This window comes from Canis aureus, chromosome X (genome assembly GCF_053574225.1).
Source record: "Canis aureus isolate CA01 chromosome X, VMU_Caureus_v.1.0, whole genome shotgun sequence".
NCBI classification, from domain to species: domain Eukaryota; kingdom Metazoa; phylum Chordata; class Mammalia; order Carnivora; family Canidae; genus Canis; species Canis aureus.
This window is the reverse complement of record NC_135649.1, coordinates 40,417,777-40,438,018: the sequence shown is the minus strand read 5'-3', so window position 1 is coordinate 40,438,018 and position 20,242 is coordinate 40,417,777. Positions and strand designations below refer to the sequence as shown.

Sequence of the window (20,242 nt, the reverse complement as noted above, 5' to 3'; positions counted from 1 at the left end):
TTCCCTAGACTGTGGCAAAAGCCTCCTAACTAGTTGCTCTGAATCCAGCTTCTTCTTCTTTAAATGATCCTCAACATAGCTGCCAGCCATCTCTGTAAACCTCAGATTTTGTCTAAAGACCCTTAGTGGCTCCCCATTAACTAGTGAGTAATGTACAAACTCCTCATCCTGACATTCAAGGATCTCCTCAATTCCTGGCTGCACTGATCTTTTTCAGCCTTTTCTCCCATGACTCTTCTTCTGCCCCATTTCCTCTGGCTTCAGTTGAACTGGACCACTCCTTGCTTCCAGAGCACCCCCTCTGTTCTCCTGCTTCAGGGTTTCTTCCACCTGGGATCACCTCCTCTCCCCCACCCCCACAGAGTTCTCTGTTCTCCATTCTGTTCTCTCTTCATTCTCTAGTGCCACACTTCAAATTTTTTTTAAAGAGTTAATTTATTTATTCATGAGACACACACACACACACACACACAGAGTCAGAGACATAGGCAGAGGGAGAAGCAGACTCCCTGTAGGGAGCCAGATACGGGACTCAATCCCAGGACCCTGGGATCATATCCTGAGCAGAAGGCAGACGCTCAACTGGTGAGCCACCCAGGCTTCCCCCACCTACTTCAAGAAGCCTTTCTAGGATGTCAGCTGGCTTCGAGCTTACCTATCCATGAAATTCCACAGCATTTAGCATTTCTTTTAAGGCACTCATCATAGGGAGCTTATCATGGCTATAGGTATAATAAGATTAACAACTTACATTTATTGAGTGCTTACTATGTGTCAGGCATGTGCTGAATGCTTTTCGGGTGTCATGTGTACCACAGGTTTGCATTTTTTTGGCTTCAGGATTTTTACATGGTTAAAAATTATTGAGGACCTCAAAGAGTATTTGTTTACTTGGCTTATATTTGTCAATGTTAAGTTTGTTATATATTAAAACTAAGAAATTTTATTTTTTTGTTTTATTTTTTTAAGATTTTATTTATTTATTCATGAGACACACACAGAGAGAGGCAGAGACATAGGCAGAGGAAGAAGCAGGCTCCCTGTGGGGAGCCCATGTGAGACTCGATCCCAGGACCTCAGGATCATGACCTGAGCCGAAGGCAGATGCTCAATCGCGGAGCCACCCGGGTGCCCCAAAACTGAGAAATTTAAAAAATATATTTATTTATCATCTTATTAAAATGATAATAGTGCCACACATGGGGCCCTTGGGTGGCTCAGTTGGTTGAGTGTCTGCCTTCGGCTCAAGTCATGATCTCAGGGGCCTAGAATCCAGCCCCGTGTTGGGCTCCCTGATCAGTGGGGAGTCTGCTTCTCCCTCTGCCCCTCTCCCTGCTTGTGCTCCCTCTTCCTCCCTCTCTGTCTCTCAAATAAATAAATAAAATCTTTTTAAAAATAAAAAAATTTAAATGACAATATTAAACCTATTGCATATGTTAATACAAATAACATTTTTATGAGAAAGAATTATTTTTTCCAAAACTCCTCAAAAATATAGTGAGGATAATAGCATTGTTTCCTATTTTTGCAAATCTTTCTAATATTTGGATGAAGAGAAGATAATTGGATTCTCCCATCTGCTTCTGCATTCAACCTATTGCTAGATCACACATCATGCAGCCTCTGGACAACTCCACTATACATTTGTAAGAATACGAAAGTGAAAAAAGCAAAAACCGGCCTTGGTATTTTTATGAAAATACTATTGACCTCACAGATCTCCAGGGGTTCCCTGAGCCACACTTTGAGAACTGCTGGTCAACATCAAAGTGCTAACATATATAAATTGCTTAGAATAGTGCCTGGCACATCATCAGTAGTATATAAGTGTTGGCTATTATTATCTTCTTCAATACCTGCAGTACCACCTCCTACGTGATGTGGGTACTTATTATTCTCATTTTATAGGTGGGAAAACTAAGGCACAGAAATTAAGTAACTTGCCCAAGATGATGCAGAGGCAGATCTAGGGTTTGAAGCCAGGTAGTCTTTCCCCAACACCTGGGCTCTTGACCACTCTGCTAGATTGCCTCTCCACCTACTCAGTAAAGGAGTTAAAGGACAGAGGTTATGCCTTGTCATCTCCATATCCCCACGGTCTGGCCAACCCATTGAACTTTAAATAATCTGGGCATTTATGATTGGCTGTTTGTCAGTGGTCTCTAAAAGTTAAATCTTGAGCATGATGAAATTGACCCTAAGGGTCTGTGGAAGGTCAAAAAGTTGAAAAGGTGAAATTTGTGGATTTTGGAATGAGACAGACATGGGTGGCTTCAAATGTCAGTTCTACCACTACTATTTGGCTGTGTAAGCTTGGCCTGGTTTTGAATCTGTTTGAGCTTTCGTCTCCTCTTTTGTAAAATGGTACTATAAATCTTTCTATAGATTCATCCAGACTAAATGGATGTAAAGTGCCTGGTGTATCAGAGAGGCCCAGTAGCATAAGTTTGCTTTATTCTTCTTTGACCTCATTAAATCAACTCCAGGAGAGCAGGTTTTTTTTTTTTCTTTTGTCTGTTTTGGTCACTGCATTATTCCCAGGGTTCACAGCAATGCCTGACATATAGTAGGTGCTCAATAAACGAATGATCCTGGGTGTGCTAGCATAGCACAAATACATACTGGGGTGGCTCAATACTATGTTGAATTTGATGAATTGAAGAGTCGTGCTGATTAGAGTGATTATAGTGCCCCCCAGGAAACTCTACTTCCATGAATAATAACAATTTATGAAGAGCCCTACGGAGGGTATGATTATGGCCACAACTGCCAATCAGCTACCAATTGATTGTGCCCTGGGGGGCACCCAAATCCCTTCTGGGAATTGTTCTCTGGGAAGACACATTTGAGTGGTCCTTAGAGACACTGAAATGACAACTGCTGTGCCCCACTGCTGGCTCTGCCAATCTAGTGGGATATGGACTTTTATTTTAGAGGGGGATGGGATTAGGGAGGAGCAGAGGGAGAGGGAGGGAGAGAATCTCAAGTAGGTTCCATGCCTAGAGCTGAGCCCAACATGGGGCTTGATATCGTGACCCTCAGGTAGTGACCTGAGCTGAAATCAAGAGACACTTACCCACTGAGCCACCCAGGCGCCCCCGGGGATGTGCGCTTTTAACACCAAGCACAGCTCCTTCTACATGTTCCTCGCTCACTCTCATGCTCTGTTCCCACTACTGTGCTCACACCTCAGATGATATATTGAGGCCCCTCCCTGGGTTTCCTTTTTAACAACAGGCTTGCTCTTTCATGATATTCAGTATCATCCCACCTCCATCCCCTTTTCACTGCACCTTTGAATTGCTCCCTGGTGTTCTATTCTTGATTGCTTTCCATTTCTATGATAGTTCACAGGAAGAGCCTTTTTGTGGCCTACTTTCTTAGTAAATGGTTTGGGAAGATTCTAATTTCCATCTGATATTAATTCTCTATGAAACGCAAAAAAAGAGAAGGATCTTCTTTCAGCAGTTCTTTTAGTGTTATTTTAAATTGTAAGACACAGAAGTCTTCTGTCAGGCTGTCTCCTTCATTTCAAGAGACTTCATTTTCCTTCAGTGATGAGCTGGAACTTCAGAGCTGGAGAACCATGCAGCCCATCATGGTTTTCGGCTAAACCCTACTTTTTTCCTCTATGTCCACTCTTGGCCTTAGAGTGGTTTTTACCTATTTTGAAAACAAGTCTTGTTTCCTCAGTTCACTCTGAAATGTAGTTGCTGAGGTAAATACCTATCCTTCCCCCCAGCACATATTCTTTCACATATACTCGTGCACATGTTCACGTGTGTCACATGCGAGCATACTTTTGAGCGATGAGGAAGACAGTGGGAAATGGGGGAGCAAATATATTATTTTTCATTCAGGTAGACTTTCCAATATTGATGAATAAAACTCCAGGGATTCCTTGTTTTGAAATACATGGATGGCCTTTGGAGGGGTATGCCACATCCCCTGAAATTTAGGCATTCAATAATTTATTGAGCATTTACTATGTGATGGACCCTTCAGTAGGTGTACCTATTTGTGTCATATAATTTATTCTTCACTACACCTCTAAGAATAGATTACTATGATCTGCATTTGCATATGAGGAAAGAGTCTCAGTGAGGGGAAATGACTTGCCCAAGATCACTCGGTCAGTAAGCAGTAAATCTGGCTTTGAAAGCCAGTTCTGATTCCTAACCATAATCAGGCCTTCCAGACACAAAGGAGCAGCTGGCATTTCAACAGATGGGAATGGGAAAGAGAAAGAAAGCTAGCATGAATAACATGACTGCAAGGACAAGCATGGGAAAAGAAGAGCTACATATAGAGTAGTAGGAGTTAAGGTTGCAAAATTATGTTGCAGCCAGAGCCTACAAGGTTTAGAAACATGAACTTCTTTCCATCAACCTTTTTTCCAACCATCTGGAGTAGGATAGTGGCCTGGACAGATGTGCTGGAGGAAGATAAATATGATTTGGGTCTGAATCCATGGCTCCTCTATGGTGTTGATAGTCTTTTAAAAAAAATTCTTTGCTAAGAATGTTAGCAAATAAACTCTTAGCAAAGAATTTATTCACTCCAAGCCAATGCTTCAGTAAGAAATTTCTCTTTGTATTTAAATGCTGTAGCAAAAATTCAGAAGGCCATGTGGAAAAACACAGAGAGGAAACAAAGCACACACAAACACAAGATAATTATGTACAAGTCTAGGAAGAAAGAGCATGGTGGGTTATAATGAACTCTATTGAACAGAATATGAGTCAGCAAGGTCCCAATCACAGAGGAAGGGAAGCAGCACCCAGAGTGCTACCATTAGTGAGGACCTGGGAGACATGGAGGAGCGGTGTGGAAATGACGTTTCCAGACTTTCTGATTCCTTTTTTTTTAATTTTTAAAGATTTTATTTACTTATGCATGAGAGGGGGAGAGAGAGAGAGAGAGAGAGAGAGAGAGAGAGAGGAGGCAGAGACACAGCCAGAGAGGGAAGCAGGCTCCATGCAGGGAGCCTGATGTGGGACTTGATCCTGGGATCCCAGGATCACGCCCCAGGCTGAAGGCGGCGCTAAACTGCTGAGCCACCCAGGCTGCCCCTTCCGATTCCTTTTGTTACAAGAGCAGAAGAGAACCTACAAAGGAGGCCGAGGAGAACCATGGAGTTCTAGACTAAATGAGAGAAAAGAGAAAGGAGATAAGAAGGAAGGGTGTAACCCATGGCTGGCTTTGCTGTCAACACAGTCAGACAACCAAGGCAAGCTCACTAGCTTTAGAAGACTACGCAGAAAGTAGCCAAGTGTGAACAAATCTCCTCCCAAAGTGATGAGTTTGTCAAATTCACTTGTCAGAATAGTTGGCTGTGTCCCAGAGTCCTCTCTCCTTTTCCCTTATTCTCTGTAGTCAGTTGGTCACCAAGTGGCTGCTAGTCTACCTTGGAAGCCTATCCTGAGTTGAGGCACTTCTCCTGACCGCCACCAATGGGTCAATGGTGTTAAACTCCATATCCTCTCTCACCTGGACTAGGCTTCCTGCTTCTAGTTAGTCCCTTCCTCCCTGTAGCTCAGGCTCCAATCAACCTCAAGACTGAGCCTCCTAATACTTCCCTGCTTATAAACCCTCATTGGCAGTCCATTGCCCATAGGATACAGTAGAACTCTCTTAGTTTTGCACAGGGAAGTAGCAAAGGAACCAAAGGATATTCTTCCCCCAGGCCTATCGATGAAGGGACAACTAAGGAGTTAGACCTCAGGTGAGAAACTCTTGAAACAAGCTAACTAGTAGCTTCTTCCTCCTGATCTCAGAACCATCCCTCTTCCCAGCGTGTGTATATATGGTAGTTGAGTGGGTATTGATTAACCTATGCTTGCACTTAACCTAATGGTAGATTAGAGGAGGGTAAATGTCTCTTTCTCAAGTGTGTATATGAGACTCTTTCTTCCAGGAGACTTCTCCATGATAATCTTCTTTACCACCATGGATCATCTCCTTTCCATTAGCAAGACTCATTGCCCAGGCTTGGAAAAATCAAGAGTGAATAAAAAAAGAGGGAGAATCTCACGGTCGACATCCTGGTCCAGCTCACTTTTATTCATTCTTCTGCTGTGCATACCTTCACTCTGACTGCCCAGCCTACTTCTCCAGTCTCATCCTCCACTAGCATTGCTTCTTCCCACCTCTTCGTCATCCCAACATACTCTAGCCTCCAGTCATACTGAACTTTTCAATGTTCCTCAGATAAACTAGGTCTTTGCAGAAGTTCATGAGCATGTTGTTCCCTCTGCTCAAAACACCCTTTCTCCTCTTATTGCACCAGTAAATTCTTACCCTCTTTTAAGACCCAACACAACTTTTGCATGCTGTGGGAAACCTTTACTGACTGCCCCAGATAGATTAATAGCCCTCTTCCTTGGGGTCCCCTAGCATTTTCCCCCCAAACCTTCGTTATGGTACTGCACTTAGGGAAATCCAATGTAATGACTAGAAGATGAGGCTCTGGAGGCATCTTGCTTACATTCGAGTCCTGACTGTTACTTACCAGCTATCTGGTGCTGAGCCAATGACTTCATCTCCTTTTGCCTGCTTCCTCACCTATAAAGTGGAATAAATGAGATCATAGTTGCAAAACCTTTAGAACAGAGCCTGTCGAATAAATAGTGGGCATCCCCATCTCTCCTAATGTTGTGTTGTTTCTATATAGAGAGCATATTTATACATACATAACATACCTACATTATCATATTATATGAGTATATTATTGGTATAGCACTATTTAACTTTTGCTTTAATATTTTTTATATCTTATCTACTCAGCTGGTTTATAAGTGTTTTGAGGAGAGGACCTTTGTATTACTCTGTAGTGACTTGTGTAAGTATGGGCTCATTAAATATTGGTGGGAGGGAGTATATTATAGTGGAAAGAGCACCAGGGTCAGAGAAAGTTGGGTTTGAATCTCAGCTTCTTCATCTGTAAAATAGGGTGATAATAATACTTACCCAAAGGTGATGTTTTAAGGATTAAATAAGTCAGAACCTGAAAAGCCTAGCACATGGCGGACGTTTGCAAAAATGGTCATCATCATCAACTTTGTGTCTCCCCCCCCATTTAGCTTAATAAATACCTGTGCTAGAATAAATGAACCTAGCTATCTTCTGAAACTTGGGGCTCTAGGGGAGTCTGGCAGGCATTATAATTCCATTTACTCCTAGGAATCAAGAGGAAAATGTGAGTCATCTCCACTCCATTTCATAGATCACTCTGAACTGGGGTGCCCTCCTCTAGAAAGCAACAGACATGACCTGCTGAATCACTGTAAAGTCCATTCTGTACAGATTACTCTGACACCCTCTGCCTCCCGTATAGCTCATCAGACACAGTCACCCACATATTAGGTACAAAGTGCATACTCTTCCTGGGATGGGCAGAAGGAGTAACCAAATTGCTTGTGGTGCCAAAATGTTTATAAATCCATTCCCCTTGTTTGTTCTGTAGCCTTTTCCCTCTTATTTGCTAGTTAACTTGCCCTACCCTTACTCTCAGCCTAGTCTGAGTCTGTGAAGATTGTCTCTTCCTCGCTACAGCAGAATAATGGAGAGATGGCAAGCATGGAAGAATGGAACACTCTAGATGCAAACGGCCTGGATTAGAATTCTACCTCCACCACTCCCCACTGTGAGACCTTTGGCTAATCCCTTCATGCTTGTGTGACTTCATTTCTGCATCTGTCAAATAGGGGCAGTAAAAGTACCTTCCTTCTGGGGGTTTTGTGAGGATTAAATGAGTTACTACATCTAGGAGGTTTAGAAGACTGTAACACAATAGATGCTATTTAAATACTGGCTATTATTGTTTTAACAACTTTATGGAGACATCATTCGTAGACGGTCAAACCACAGAATTCGCCCGTGTATACAGTTCAGTGGTTTTTAATATAGTCACAGAGTTGTGCAGCTATCCCTCAATCTAATTCTGTAACGTTGGCATCACCCCCAGAAGGAACCCTGGAGCCATTAGCATGTGGCCATTCCCATCCCTGCCTCCCTTCCTCAGCCCCAAGTAACCACCAATCTATTTGCTATAGGTTTGCCTCTTCATATACATTTCATATAAATGGACCTATACAGCACCAGGTCTTTTGTGATTCACTTTTCTCACTTAGTGTAATGTTTTCAAGGTCCATCCCTGTTGTAGAATGTCTCCGTATTTCATTCCTTTTTATGGACGAATACTGTTCCATTGTATTGGTACATCACATTTTGTTTACCCATTCTTCAGATGATTGGCATTTGGGTTGGTTTGGCTATTATGAGTAATGCTGCTGTGAACTTTCATTTACAGGCTTGTGTATGAAAAATATGGTTTCAAAAAAAAAGAAAGAAAAATATGGTTTCAATTCTTTTGGGTGCATACCTAGGATTGGAACTGCCAGATCAGATGGTGACACTGTGTTTAACAGTATGAGGAACTACCAAACTAGATTCCACAGCGGCTGGACTATTTTACATTCCTGCCAGTGGTGGCAATGAGAGTTCCAATGTCTCCACATCTTCATCAACACTTGTTATCTATTTTATTAAAGCCATCCTAGAGGGTGTGAAACGGTATCTCATTGTGATTTTAATTTGCCATTCCCTGATGGTTGTTGATGTGGAGCATCTTTTCATGTCCTCATTAGCCATTCTTATGTCGTTAGAGAAATGTCTATTCAAATCCTTTGCTCATTTTAAAATTGCATTGTCTTTCTATTACAGGGTTGTAACAGTTCTTTATGTATTCTGGATACAAGTGCCCTGTCTGATAAGCGTTTGTAAATATTTCCTCTCATCCCCTGTGTTATCTTTTCACTGTTTTGAAGCTATGTTTACTAAATAGAAATGTACAAGTTCGCATATAATCAAGAGCACAGACTATATTGGAGAGAGTACGATCTAAAAATCAGCTGAGAGATTCCCTTAGGTATACTACTCTTTTCTACTATTCTCCTTTAAAATTAAATCCAAAACAGACTATTCTACTCTCTGTCAGGCAGTGTAAAAGAATAAGATCTGGCCTCCATTCTCAAAGAGCTTACTAACTTAGAGGGAAGTAAAGACAAACATATGGACACTTAAATAATTATAACATGTTTAAATAGCAGTTCAAGACCACAAAAGAAAAGGTGCCACAAAGCACCGTGTGATTAATTGCTAAATGAATTGCATGGAAAATAATTGCAATGGGAACTCCAAGAAGGGAGAGAGAGCACTTGGGGCTGGCCTGGTCAGGGAGAGCTTTAAGGAGGAGCTATTTAAGTAGTCTGTAATTGACTGCAGCCATGCCTTTATATAATACCAAATGAAAATGTGGAGAGCAAAAAAATATTGACTTGGTTTGAAGTGAGGCATTGTCACAATTACACTGATCACACCATTTCACTTCAACCTCAGCAAAAATCCCCACAGTTCCATCTTCCTTGTGAAGACTTCTGTGGATCCTGTCTAGTGCTGAGGTTACCAGTTAGCAATATGACCAAAACATTTGGCTCACAGACATGTTTTGTTTGACCCAATTATAAAACTTTAGAATTAGCTGCCAAAAAAATTTTAGTGGGCAAGTGTCACACAAAATAAGTATTTCTGTTTCTCTAGAAAAATCAGAAGACCTGGCAACCCTGGGCTAGAGCATGAATTCTCTAGCACCATGGCTAATTCACCCCTGCTTGCACCTACAGACTTTTCCATTTCAGACCTCTTAGAATCGTGGGTCTTTTTTTTTTTTTTAATTTATGACAGTCAGAGAGAGAGAGGCAGAGACACAGGCAGAGGGAGAAGCAGGCTCCATGCACCGGGAGCCCTACGTGGGATTCGATCCCGGGTCTCCAGGATCGCGCCCTGGGCCAAAGGCAGGCGCCAAACCGCTGCGCCACTCAGGGATCCCAGAATCGTGGGTCTTATACTGAAAGCTACCTCAAGAGCACATTTGGCAGCACCTGGGTGGCTCAGTCAGTTAAGCATCTGCCTTCAGCTCAGATCATGGTCTCGGGGTCCTGAGATTGAGCCCTGCATTGGGCTCTCTGCTTGGCAGGGAGCCTGCTTCTCCCTCTCCCTTTGCCTCTTCCCCTGCCCATGCACTCTCTCTCTCTCTCTCTCCTTCTCTCAAATAAATAAAAAGCTTTTTTAAAAGAGCACATCCATTTCCATTCCCTGCTTTGGGGCATGTGTAGTATTATTACCCTTAATTTACAGAGTATTAATTAAAACCCATACAGGTTATGACTTGCCCAAGGTCACAGAGCTATTAAGTGGGACACGGAGAACTCCAACCCACGTTTTCTGCTTCTCAACTCAATGTTCTTTCAATAATGTATCTTTCCAGTCTAGATATTGCTTAATAGCATTCTTCTGGCACTTTCTGGTCACTACTCAGTGCAGTTGAATGGTTTTTGATAGGATAGCTGTCTCTCTGAAACTGCGTGTAACATCCCAGGGGGCAGGCGGTCCACATCGTGTTCTCTGAAAGCCTAGAGCGTGGGCACTGGAGAGGCACTCAGTAGATATTCGTTGGCTTGTTGATCAGTAGGACTGTGAAAAATTCATAGTATAGCTTTCCTTTGAAACTTGTGTGTGTATAAATGGCTTATTGTTCAGAGACAACTATGTCTGGTGCCTTTAAGAAGTTTCAGCATTGCAATGACTTGGTGGGGCAAGCTGCTTGGTGTGGATAGGCTGGCTTAAGGGATAATCTCCACATATTTCATGCAAAGCTTTTTATCCTAAACTGAATATATCAAAAGAGGGAATGAGTGATTTATTTGCCAAAGGAACTGTCTTTTGATCTAAGGATGGGATATGGAAGGGACTATTATGTAGGTACATGTCATATGATGTAGGCACCTTTCTTTATCTTGGCTGTTTTCTGAGTGATAAGAGGCAAAATGAAATAATAACAGATGTAGGGAAAGTGGTTTAAAGCTTTTCCATAGAAGATCGGGGATTTTCAAACCTGAGGGTGCATCAGAATCCCCTGGAGGGCTTGTTAAAACGCAAATTGTGGCACTCTATCCCAGAGTTTCTGATTTGGTGGTCCTGAAATGAGTGAGGCCCAAGAATTTGCATTTCTGACAAGTTCCCAGGTGATGCCAATGCCACTGATTCGAGGATCAGACTTTAAGAACCATTGCTTTAGATCAACAAGGTAGTTGTCCTGAGAGTAGTTAATTTGAGAGATCTCAGCAAAAGTTAGCAACCGGAAGAAAAAAGACTGTGGGGGAAAGCATGCAATGTATGCAGTGGGGAAAGCATTAACTGGGACCATCTGAGTGGCTCAGTCAGTTAAGTGTCTGCCTTTGGCTTAGGTCATGATCACGGGGTCCTGGGATGTGGCCTCGCATTGGGCTTCTTGCTCAATGGGGGACGGCTTCTCCCTCTCCCTTTGCCCCTCTCCTGGCCTGTGCTGTCTCTCTCTGGTTCTCTCTCTCTCTCTCTCTCAAATAAATGAATAAAATCTTTTTAAAAAGAAAGAAATCTCTCTCAAATAAATGAATAAAGTATTTTTTAAAAGAAAGAAAGAAAGCATGAACTGTCCAAGAAACCAGTGGTATTTCCTTAAGCAGTGTCCAAAGCATAGTAAGTACAGTTTAATTCACATTACTGACTTAGTTTACTAGCATTTTCCAAATTACACGTTATAGAACACTGTAAGGTGTTAATAGGCATTATTAATAGGATCCATAGTTAATAGGATCCATCGTCTGATAAGGTTGGAAGATTTTGAGTTAAATAAAATTAAGCAGAACTGTTTACTGCAAGTCTTCTCAGAGCCTTTAAAATGCTAACATGCATGGCAAATCTCCAAGTGTAGATAGAATACAAAGCATTTCTCAGCTTTAGTTGACTAAGGATTCTTTATTAATTCCTGACTAGTTTTCTGTAGGATATGGCTTGAGAAATATTTGTTGGTGTACACTCAAGTGCCAAAACATTTTATCAATGGGTGAGGCTGCTTAGGACAATGGAAATAGCCCTGGACAGGGAGTCGAAAGGTCTGGGATTTTGTCCTGTTTCTGCCATTTTGTTCTGCCACAGATTAACTTCTTGCTCCCATGAAGACAGGTGTGACTGAAATTTATCATTCTTTTGCAAATGTGGATAGTCAGTAACCCCTGGCCAACACACACACACACACACACACACACACAAACACACACACTTTAAACCTGGAATTTAGCATGTTCTCAGGAGTATTCAATCTTCAGAGCCAGAACGGTGAAAAGCTCTATGCTGACAGTTTGATAGGAAGGAAGAAAGGAAGAAAGGAAGGAAGGGAGGGACAGTCCAGAGTCAAGTCGTTGCAGACTATGATTCCAATTGCAAAGAACAGACTGAGAGGCATAGACACATCCTGTGTTTATTGGATTCCTGGCTCTCAGAAAAAGTTTTGTTTCACCAAGGACACTGAGTCAGCTTGTTTGTTTACCCAAAGCACTGGAAGTCTGTCTGTCCCCCATTTAATGATTAGTGTTGGGTTTTTTTCCATTTGAACAAAATACAATGTTTCCCCAATAGAAAACATTGCAAATTGAATGTGATTAGGGTGCCACAGCATATACACATTGATATATAGTTAAAATGCATGCCCACCAGCCTGGGTGACTCAGTGGTTTAGTGCCACCTTCAGCTCAGGGTGTGATCCTGGAGACCTGGGATCGAGTCCCACTTCGGGCTCCCTGTGTGGAGCCTGCTTCTCCCTCTGCCTGTGTCTCTGCCTTTCTCTCTGTGTGTGTCTCTCATGAATAAATAAATAAAATCTTTAAAAAAATGTATGCCCACATTAAACAATGGTTTTAAAAGAAGCAGATGGGATCTCTGATTAAATTAGTATTTGCTACATTTCTACAAGGTACACAAATCTATGCAACATGGGGTCCCTACTAGTTCCGTGTGAAAGATCTCTTTAAAAATATAAGGGTAGGGATCCCTGGGTGGCGCAGCGGTTTGGCGCCTGCCTTTGGCCCAGGGCGCGATCCTGGAGACGCGGGATCGAATCCCACGTCAGGCTCCCGGTGCATGGAGCCTGCTTCTCCCTCTGCCTGTGTCTCTGCCTCTCTCTCTCTCTCTCTCTCTCTGTGACTACCATAAATAAATAAAATCTTTTAAAAATATATATATAAGGGTAACTGCAGCTTAAAAAAGTAAAATGTTTACAAGCTCTCTTTTTTAAACTTCAAGGCACAAATCATATTTAATTGCAGGGGAAAATATATATACATATATGCTAATAAATCTGATCACCTATTCGCATCGAAGAACGACAAGAATATCAGCACTGCTTTTGACTACAGTGTTTGAGAAGTTACAATTCAGAAGCAGCTTTTCAATCTTTTATCTTGAAATCAGACCTCCTGGATATCTTGAAGCTAAGTGAATTGAATATGCTCAAAGGATCTCAGGGGACTCCTCACTGCTGTAGAGCCCCAAAGCACAAGGCTAAGTAGAAATTGCACATGCTGTCATACAGCCCAATAGAGAAGGTTCTGGTGAGTTCTTGGATCCTGGCTAGCTTTCAGGAGGGGTTGAGATGTATTGACTAAATTGTCTGCTTACTCCAACCCATCTGCTGCCTCATCCAGTGAACCTTATCAGTGAAGTCAAGAAGGTGAAATTGGTTTTTCATCTAGATTTTGACCATGAGGTCTTTCAAGAAAGAATTTTCCCTTTCTGCAATATGCCTTTATTTTCCATGGCCATTAAAACTTATTTACTCTTGAGCCAGCCTCAGTGGTGAAAAAGCAGCTGGTTGCTACTCTTTCCTATCTACTTTTTGTCAACTGAAACGTGGTAATTCAGAGTAATCGCAATTTCAAAAGGAGGCTGGTTCACTCTGGAGTGGAAATTGGGGAGAATCACTGTGAAGCTCTTTCGCTTTACCTATTTCCTTCCACGATTTTAAGTTGCATTCTATTGATCTGTAGTTTTAAACTGTGTGCCAAAAGCTCTGCTCTTCTGTATTGCTTTTCAGTGTTTCTACTGAGTTTTTCTGGGTTTGCTTTTCTATAATGAAATCCCCTTGTATGGTTTTCCACACATTCACACTGAGGCTGTGAATGTCCACTGACTCAATTCAGAGCTACAATTGAATAGTGTATTAAGAGTACATGTGACTGCCACATGGGTTCTGGACTCCTGAATTCATGGGCAAGTCATTGTTTCCCCAAGCATCATGATCGGGGCATTACATCAGTCCATGGTGAATATGGAATAATAAGCACGGCTTAGCCTAATTTCCTGATAAGTGGTGTAATATTGATGATTTCTTTTTCCTCTTGTTTAAAATAGTAACCATGGTTTTCTTTTTTCAGATTTATTTGTTTATTATTTGAGAGAAAGAGAGAGAGAGAGCAGGAAGAGGGGCAGAGAGAGAGAGAAAGAATCTCAAGCAGACTCCCTGCTGAGCATGCAGCCTGACACAGGCCTCAATCCCATGACCCTGAGATCATGACCTGAGCTGAAATCAAGAGTCACTGGCTTAATAGACTGAGCCACCCAGGAACCCTGTAACCACAATTTTCTACATCGTGATTGCAGCCTTCCCATACTGCTTTAATGTAGAAAATTTGCAAATCCTTTTTCTAGGGCTACAACCCCATGGCAGTGACAGAACCATTTTAGGAATGTCTTCTGCCACAATTTCCCCTTTGTCTATGCCTTCCATTTTTAACTTCTCGTTGCTTCCATATATTGTCTCATAAAGGAGGCATCCAAGTTGTTCAGTGAGAAGCCGTTGATATACACAAAGCCGTCATATGTGGTTGAAAAGCATACACTGTCAATCCTCTCCCGCCAAACACCCAGATATTGGCAAGTAGTGCACAAACCAAACAGCCTAGTCACTGAACAACATCACCTCCTCCTTTTTATTCATTTGGATCTTGCAGCATCACACAGACATAGCCGGCTTTTACCCATGATTTTGTCAAAGACGGAAAAGAATATGAAAAATATTATGCTTCTCCTATGATGAACAATTATCAATGAACTCTTTGTTCAGAAGAGCAAACAGATAATGGATAATGTTTCCCTTAGAAAGACCAGTTATACTGAATTAAGATAAAATTCCCATGGGACTATTTTTTTTTTTAGATTCTCATGAATCACAGATGAGTTTAATATGATCCATGCTTGTAGGAAAGAATGACAAATGAATTCATATTGATTAGACATTTAAAATAACATGTCCAAAATGTTTTGTGTCACATTAAATATCAGGCAATTATTCATCTACCAGCTTTGAATGTATGTGGAACGAAAATGGGGTCCAAGGCCCAAGATGGAGTGAAAGACTTAAATGCTAAATTTTCCAGCAATTTTTAAGTCTGCATTTGATTGGAAATTTATATAGTTAGCTTATTATGCCTAGAGCGTTTGGAAAGTAGCTGTGGCTTACGGCAAAATGACTCAGTGGATGTACTAAGTTACTGATTGCTTCAACCCTCAGAGGCACCGGGAGGGGTCAGGGGCAGCAAGGGTCTTGGGGCCTCAAAGTTTTGGTTCTCTGTAGCCCACAAAATGAAAGCGGATGAGAAGTACTGAGGAGGCGTTAATCAAAATATTTGATGATACGCGTGTGCATGAATGTGATTGGGTGAGCTGGGCTGGGGGTAGGGGGGCTGCAGGTGGTTTTGAAAGTATAAGGCTGGAGACGTTGCACACGTTGCCCTTCTGCTCCCAGGCCTGCTTCCCCCAGAGACCACATCTCCCAGGAGAATAGGGAGACAGTAGAGAACTTAAGAGCTTTAGCTGTACGTCCGCTGCCTGGGTTCAAATACTGGTAGCATCACTAATTAGCTATCTCATCTTGAGCCAGTTGACTGCCTTGAGCCTCACTTTTCCCTCTTATGAAAGGAGCTAATCACAGCACTTATTTCATAGTCATTATAAGGGATAAATAAGAGAAGGCGTGTAAATTGCTTATCCCATTACCTGTCTTACAGTAGGCACCTATTCAATGTTGGCTATTATGGTTATTGACCAGTGACTATGGACCAGGCACTTTATCTTCATCCTTGATCACCATAACAATCATATGAGGTGGATACTACCATTCCTTATTTCCATCTTACAAGTGAGGAGGCACTGAGCTGAAGCTCAATGAGATCAAGTACTCTGCCCAAGGCCACACCATTCAGAAGAGCAGAAAGCAGGCTCTGAGCCCCGCACCCCCTTGCTCCCAAGGTCCATGCTCTTTCCACTACTATCCCGCCATCCATGCTTCTGAAGATTCCTCTGCCTCATAACAAGCAATGGACAGGTCCAGAACCCCCAACATCTCTGCAGTTTCCAGGTGTATGAAAAATTGCAGAAGATTTCGAAATGAGCAAAAGAAATAATTGGATCGGCTCCTCCCAATGTTATTTTGGAGAAAGACATGACTGGATACCCTCTCGGTCTAATTCTGGAGGCTCTGGGGATTAGATTATATAGGTCTGGTGTCTGGTGGAATATAATTGATTATTGCTGTGAACATTGACCAATTTTTTTTTTTGTCTTACATGTATTTGTAAATTCGGTTTAGCACTCCTTGAATGAGTACAAATGTCTGCCGTGCTGAGCTGTCCCTTACACGCATTGATATCTTCTGGCTTCCTCACTCATGAATTAAATAAAGCCTTCAACGTGTTTATTTAAAACAAACCATGGCCAAGTCACCCTTATTTGAGAAGGAGAATTCTTCTTCTAGGGATCTCACCTCCTCTCCCCATTCTCCCCCTTGCCTACCCTGGCCTGAGGGCCACTTGCCACCAAGATACAGTAGGAGCCAGCAGGGAAGCCAAGAGAAGGGTGCTAGTTGGAGGATGAGGAGACCTGCAGCTCCTTGCAAGCTCTGGCTCCCTTGTTGGACCATGGTGGATGATCCACTTATCTTCTCCATGCTTTTGCTCCTTCTCTTAGAAAATGGAATCCATACACTGTACCACAAGGTTGCTTCTTGATATTTTACTTGGCCTTCAGGGAGAGCAGACAATCCCTTTACATGTCTAATCAGCTACCCAGGGCTGTGTGGGATTCGTTCAGCAGGTGCTGGCCTGTCCCCAGACTCATACTCCCAGATCCTGAGCTAGTGTCTGGGGCTTCTGGATCTAAAATAATATAGGGCCAAAGATCCTGCTCAACTCAAGGGCAACTTCTAGATAACTGTTGGGGTCCAGGCAGAGCATTTGACCAGAAAGGCAGGGAATGTATATAGGATGCTTCAGGGGTGCCTTGTGGGAATCTGCCCAAAACCTCTGGTGTGGGCTCAGAACTGGGTTCCATAAAAAAATAAAAATAAAAAAGAACTGGGTTCCATTCTTGAGTTTCCTCTAAAATCATACAGTGCCCCCCAGGCCAGAGAGTCTCCACCTTATCCAGGGCCTCTGTGTGATCCCTAGCTCAGTGGGAAAGCACATCGAGTCTTTTGCTTTAGGTTCCATGGTAAAAAGGAGACCTGCAGCCGGATCCTCAGACTGTGATCCAGACAGACCTCAATTCCTGTTTCCCTGCTTCACCAGAGCAGAAGGATGGATGCTTTCCTGACCTCTCCTTCAGCAATAGCAGTACTCACTTTGGGGAGGATTTACCTTGTATCTGGTGCAGCGTAAGCACTCTACATGTGTTTCCCCAGTAACCTTCACATGACCTTGTAAGGGAGTGGGGCCCTCTGCACATGATTTTACAGAAGAGAGAATGGAGGCTCAGAGCAGGAGGTGACTTACTCAGGGTCATACTGACAGTGAGTCAGTGAAACCAGGATTCCAACGCAGGTCTAAATTTTGAGAGGCCTCGTTTCCCACCTGATTTCAGTTACAACATCTTGTGCAGGGTTGAGGGCTAGAAACGGGTGAGGGAGGGAGAGGGTGATGTACACTTGACTCCAGAGTGTCCCTTGGAGGCTCTGAAATCTCCTAGGAATGAGGATTGGGTAAGCCTATAGAGGGGCTCAGTGCCCTGGAAATGCAGCCCACACCAGAGGGCCCTCCCTGTAAAGGACTTCCTACTTGCTGTGCCACTGGCTACAGCAGCAAAGGTGGCAAAAAGAGAGCTCCAGTGCCCTTCCAGGTTGAAGTGGCTTCTGCCTCCGGAGATCATAGAATTCATTAAAGAGCACTCTGGCCCCGGCAGCCTGGGTGGCTCAGCGGTTTAGTGCTGCCTTAAGCCCAGAGCGTGATCCTGGAGACCCCGGATCGAGTTCCACGTCAGGCTCCCTGCATGGGGCCTGCTTCTCCCTCTACCTGTCTCTGTCTCTCTCTTTCTCTCTGTGTCTCTCATGAATAAATTTAAAAAAGAGCAATTTGGCCCTCTCAAGTGGAAAGTTGCATCAGAATGAACAGAGATTAGAAAGAACATAGACAGACAAAATGGACATTTGTCTTTTTTTTTTTCTGGCCACCTAACATCTAGTGCCTTTCCTGCATTTGAAAATCCTGACCTGGTTTGTGTTGTGCCCCTTATATCCACCTGTGCTGAGTGCTGGCATCCCATATTACTCTATACATATTTGTTGCCTGAATGAATGGGGTTGAACCCAAGTCTTGCTCTAAAATGTAGGTTTTCAAAAATATATTATGAAAAGTGTTGCACACACACAAAAGTAGAACAGCGTAACGACCCCCTATGAACCCATTATCCAGATTCAGTAGCCATCAAGATTTCTCATGTTCTCTTTATTCATCTCCTCCTCCCCTTTCTCTTTTTTATGCTTTGCCTTAATATTTTGGAGAAAAAGGGATGCCTGGGTTGCTCAGCAGTTGAGCATCTGCCTTTGGCCCAGGGCATGATCCCGGAGTCCTGGCATCAAGTCCCACGTTGGGCTCCCTGTACGAAGCCTGCTTCTCCCTCGGCCTATGTCTCTGCCCCTCTCTGTGTGTCTCTCATGAATAAATAAAACTAAAATTAAATTTAAAAATATTTTGGAAAAAGGGATCCCTGGGTGGCGCAGCGGTTTGGCGCCTGCCTTTGGCCCAGGGCGCGATCCTGGAGACCCGGGATCGAATCCCACGTCGGGCTCCCGGTGCATGGAGCCTGCTTCTCCCTCTGCCTGTGTCTCTGCCTCATTCTCTCTCTCTCTCTGTGACTATCACAAATAAATAAAAAAAAAATTAAAAAAAATATTTTGGAAAAAAATCCCAGTTATTATAGCATCGACCTCTATGTACTTGATTATGCATTTGAAAAAAATTAAGGCTATTTTCATAAACAATGATATTGTTACCGTCACTGATATCCCAACTGATAATCCTTTCTTTAAAAAACCTGATAAAGGGTCCCTCCATTCTCTTTTCTTTTTCAGCCCCCAGTAGGGAGCATTTCTCAGGCATCTGCTCTTGTATCTCCCCTGAGCTGGAATTACAGTCTGATGTGTATTGGGTACTCGGAAAGTGTCCTTTTAGGTAAGCAGGGGGCCAGACTGCCCTCTCCTTGTTTTACAAGGTCACATAGTCAATTAGTGGCTGATGAATGAGACTCCAGAGCTGTGGCTGGGTCTCTACAGTCCCAAACACAGTTTGCAAGCAAATGCAGTGAAGCGATTCCTGTCCTGGGGACAGTCCTCCATAGTTTCTGTTGCTGTTGAAATCCTCACCACTCAGCCTCAAGCAAATCCCTTCCCTGGGACTGTTTGATACTGGCCCATTAGGCAGACTCCTGGATGGGATGGCTGGGACCTCTGGGTTTGTGCCCCTCCTTCCAATTAGAACGCAGCCTCCTTCTACAGGCAGGCCAACCACACTCCAGAGCTTTTCTTTCCATGTTTCTGAAGCCAATTCAGGGGCCTCAGCTGTCCTCTCTTTCTAGGTTTCGACTTGCTCTCTGCCAAAGCAGAAGATACCTCCAGCACCCACAGGTCGGGACAGGGTGAACACCAGAAGTGGCAAAACAAGCTCTGCTGCTTTTTTTCTGTTCTTGCTTCCTTCTCGTTTCAGGGACCTCTTAGGAGCCTAGACTCTCCTGAATGTGACCCCCATTTCTAATTCTCTGGACCTCTTCTGTGCCCTTGTCTCCTGCCCAGATTTCCTAGATAGGTCTCTTGAGGCCTCGCATTCCACAATGAAAACTGACTAGTGCAAAGAAGGAATCCTCACTGTCAGCTGGCAGAGGATTGATCAGCCTGTTCCAACTGGGATAACAGGAACCACTGAATATTTAAGGGAGAAACAATTCAGTGTGCAAAACTGGTTGCACAGCTGAGGCGAGAGCTTTGATGCCAAGCTGAGGACAATGAGGCAACCCAGAGATGAGCCACACTGAAGGGAGCTCC

At 43.1% G+C, this 20,242-nt stretch overlaps 1 protein-coding gene across 1 annotated transcript in view; it reads right to left on the bottom strand.

Annotated features, from left to right (window-relative positions):
- AMMECR1 (AMMECR nuclear protein 1) overlaps nucleotides 1-20,242 on the bottom strand; it is a 238,564-nt gene that overhangs the window by 174,918 nt on the left and 43,404 nt on the right. The window contains exon 3 of the mRNA XM_077889506.1: nucleotides 6,512-6,564. The gene's annotated coding sequence lies outside the window, so the exon portion shown is untranslated. The remainder of the gene's footprint in view (nucleotides 1-6,511; nucleotides 6,565-20,242) is intronic.